Source organism: Lepeophtheirus salmonis, chromosome 5 (assembly GCF_016086655.4).
Source record: "Lepeophtheirus salmonis chromosome 5, UVic_Lsal_1.4, whole genome shotgun sequence".
Taxonomy (NCBI): domain Eukaryota; kingdom Metazoa; phylum Arthropoda; class Copepoda; order Siphonostomatoida; family Caligidae; genus Lepeophtheirus; species Lepeophtheirus salmonis.
Genome location: NC_052135.2, coordinates 39116356 through 39120702, shown reverse-complemented (window position 1 = coordinate 39120702; position 4347 = coordinate 39116356). Strand labels below are relative to the sequence as shown.

At 31.6% G+C, this 4347-nt stretch overlaps 1 long non-coding RNA gene across 1 annotated transcript; it reads left to right on the top strand.

Moving 5' to 3' along the window:
• Positions 1 to 305: 305 nt before the first annotated feature.
• On the top strand, positions 306 to 754 carry LOC121118928 (uncharacterized). Its single transcript, XR_005864616.2, has 2 exons — positions 306 to 433; positions 483 to 754. It is a non-coding gene; the product is annotated as an uncharacterized lncRNA (long non-coding RNA).
• The last annotated feature ends 3593 nt before the right edge of the window (positions 755 to 4347 follow it).

The following is a 4347-nucleotide window of genomic DNA, read 5'->3' as shown; positions in this document are numbered from 1 at the left end:
GGAAATAAACTAACGAATTAGTGACTGAACAATTTTCTTTTACAAATGAACGAATGAATGTGAAAAGGGTGAGCCGGACCAAGCCTTATATTTGTATACTTACCTCGGTTGAAACTATTAACATGTACTTAATTATATAATCATATACGGAAATCAGCGTAGAGAAAGAGTTGAATGAATTTAAATAGGTAATTATCACCTATGCATGTCTAATATATAGGTACTATATTACTTTTCACTTCGATTTCATTTCAATCCATGAATCCATAAATAAAAAGATCTTTAAGAGTAAGATATCTAACTATATTACATAACTAACTTTGCTTTGTGGCTTAGAGATGTCATACATAGAATTATATAACAAGAACCATGAAGGGAGAAGAGCCATTGTTGGTTCACCATTGAGATTTTAAAACTTTGGAGCAAATACATGGTAAGCATGAAATGTCTTAATATACATATTACAAAAGAGATATTTTTAGAGTCATGTTGAAGAGAAAGAAAACCAATTTGATGATTTAGTCATGGAGTGAGAAAAATATCGAAATAGTAAAGTGGCGTTGAATGCATCACTTTCTAACTATGTACTACACGCAATCCAAGTGCTTTGTCATTTTCTTTCGATGTAGAAATTCCAATTTTAAAGTATATGCGTTGGAAAATTGTTTTCCTTTTGCGTTGTTTTGTGAAGGAGTTATTATTGCATCATTGTTCTTATGTAAAGAGAATAAAATGCTCCCATAAACATCTTATTTGCATTACAAGTGTTGAGACCCGTTCCTGGACACTTTTTGACTGCAAAAAAACGTTGAGTATACTTGAATATTGCTCTAAAGGCGGGAATTTTAAAACTGCAGCAAGTTTAGAACTCAATATCTTGGTAGCCTTAAATTTATGTTTATGAAAGCGTGCTCATCAGGTTTACCTGACAAAACTGAATAAGAAAAATTAAAAAATCCTTAAGATATTCTCCAAATATTTACACCATGCGGTCATTATTGTGTGCCTCTGTCACAGGCACACGCCCAATTCCACAAATAACTCCATAGGTATTGATGTTTGAGAGCTTAAATTGATGTTAACAGATCTAGTGTCATGCTAAAATTTTAAATTGGTGCAGTTTGTCCAAATTGGGCAATTAGAACCGGATCTATTAAGAAAAAATCAAAATTTTTAAGACCTGTTTGTTTTGGGCAAAGTAAAGGTAGCCTCTTAGCTCTGCAGAGCCTTAACTCGGGCCAACGCCTTGCGGGGTATCTTGAAGAAATAATATAATAAAGGTACACATAACACGATTAAGTTCTTGTGGGATTCCATTCTCGAGGCAATGGCCGCCATGGAAAAGGAGTTTCTCGTCAAGACCAATTTCCGGGACAGGTTGGAGGGTGTGTTTGAAGCTGGAGATGACTGGTCTGAGGGATTTATTTCACTATTGACCCCTACATATAACAGTAACATATTTTTTAATTACTGAATTAATTTTGGGAAATAAGTTGTAATATGAAAATGTTGACGTGACGTCATCTGTGGCATCATAAAAATCGACATCTTACGTGCGGATAAATATATCATTATGACCAGGAATCTATTCAGACTAACAGTAGTGGTTATCCACTTTATTATAAAGCTTTAGTCCAGGGCAAAATTTGACAAAATCAGTTAAAAAATATCAAACCGGTCTAACATTACCTTTATTGAATCTCACAATCTTCCGAATCACTTATAAGGGGAAAAGAAGTAAAAAATCAAGAACAGAATCAAATGTATATTCTTGTATTAGTTAGGGAATACCTTGATATAAATCGTCAAAGAGGGAGAGACTTATGAAACAAAATTAATTAGTATTTAGTCAAGTATTCCCACTATTGCACACATTGTTGCATTTATTGAATCACATAACCTTTCCTCCAAAAAGAAACACATAAAGTTAGCCAATTCTTTCCAACTATGTAATTATTATTCAATAATGGTTGAGAGTTGTTCACAACTTTAAAGGAGCTCATTTGAATTCAACAAATCAACTACCAGAACACTCCTTAGGGGAAAATTAGCAAACACATCGACAGCTGACAATAAAATACGATGTAAATTTTTGTATTAGTGTAGTCACGCCTTACGGAATGTTCTACTGTTTTTAATTTCATTGTAAGAATTAGTTTTTTCACACCTTATCTAGAGTTAATTTAATTTTAAGCAATCAACGTTCAAAACACTAATCACCAACAAGAGGAGGAAGTGTAGAAAAAATGACACTGTACCAAAAAATGTATAAAAATATTTTAGGAATATCATTCTGATAATAATCTTTAGGGTAATACTCTTGTAGCCAAATATAAAATATAACTTATAGAATTAATCAGGAGCTACATACTTCAATAAACTTAAATCCCTTTATAGTTTGAAACCTGGATCCCATGTTTCAATAGAATATAATACGAGTACACTCCGTCATAAAAAAGAGATTGTTGTCTCTATGCCTCATTTAATCAAATAATAAATAATGACAATGAATATTAAATAGAATAGCTATGTATGTCAATTGTACATTAGGGCAATGTTTTTTTAAAATCTGGTATCCTTAAATAGTTTTAGATGTTTTTAGTGTCAAGTTTTAATTAAATTTATTTTTTAAAGTTTGTCTTGAGCAAAATACGTCACGCATGAAAGATAATAACATTTTTTTATGATTAGCTTTTATTTATATCTATATAGCTTTGAATAAACAAATCTCATTACAATGATTTTTAATACAAACAGAAGAATAACATCAATACAAAACAAAACCAAAATCCTTACATCCTTCAATAATCCAAATCAGTTGTAATATAGTCATCTGATACAATGGATATCATAGATGAGCTATCACTTATAGGAGAGGCTCTGTTTTGTATCAACTCACATCATTAGAGAGGCCGGGTGCTTGGTCTTGGTGACAGTCCTAATTTTGCTGCTAATATTTTCAAAGTAAAACATCAGGTCCTTAATTTCCATTTTGTTGTAAATCATTCAGAATTTGCTGTGGACCAGTTCAAATGATTGTTCTTGGCGTAGTGTGGGAGCTACATATCCAGGTTCTTATCAAAAGACTTTCTCACTTCCTTGGGCTTCAACTTTGTTAGTCTATCACTCTTAGGCTTGTTTTTAAGTTTGTCCCCCTTCGCCAAACAATTTCTGACTCGACACATAGGGGCCTTACTGCCTTTAAGTTCTTAATGATGTCGGACTTGGTTTTTACAAACCCGGACTAGACCCCCAATGTTAGCTTTTTTTTCTTCAATCGTGATTATCTTACTTTTTTGTTCATGTTGAATAGATCAAACGAGAGCTGGGAACCTAAGCTTTCAGTTATTTCTTGGAACTTTTTGATTTAAATAACTATACTTTTCAAAGAATGCAATTGAATGGAACAACATAGCTCAATGGGCAACGCACTCGGGAGGGCGCTCAATGTGTGTAGGTTCGGGCCCCGGTCGTTCCTAGAGAAATAAATATACTTTATGAATATGGACTTCAATGAAGATTCCTAAGTCAGATGGAGAAAATTTTGTACTAAAATGTTTACTTGCATTAAATCAGTATAACTCCATCTGACCTATTAAAGGAACATTAAAAAACCCAATTCAAAATTATCTCAAGATATTTTCCGGTCCCGGTATGTATTATTACATCTATGATAAAAACCAAGGGTATATTCATACCAATGGTTACTTTAAAATAATTTATGCGTAATTTTTTATATATATATAAGACAATTAATAGAATTTGTGTCATTTTGAGGTAAAAATACATCCATTAGCAGAACAGGGAATTAAGTTTTAAAACAACTAAAAAAATCATTACCCTATTGTGTTTACATACAATTAAATGTTATAATCTCCTTTTATACTTAAAATGACTTCTTTTAGTCTAATACGGTTTTAAAATGAGTTCAATCATCCATTTACCTGAGCTTATTTTTGGAGTTAATACACGTATCATTAATTATTTCATTATTATTGTGGTGTTCATTACGGGGTTTTTTAATTGCCCATAATTAATTAAAATATCTAAATCATAGAATCAAAAGGATGAATGGACGAATAATTAAATTTCAACTAATTAGGAATTCATTCAAGACAAATTTAACGTTGAAGGATTCTTTAATTAACTACAATTGCGAATTATTTATATTTTAATAGTCAAATATACATATTGAACTGTAAGGGAGCCTGTACTACCTACGTTCATATGTTTTGTATGGTCGTGTAACAAGAAAAGAAAAAACACAAATTATAGTCTCAACAATAAGTTATTAGTTATCATACAACGAATAGGGATTGTTTGTTTATGCCATGACCTAATTATTTA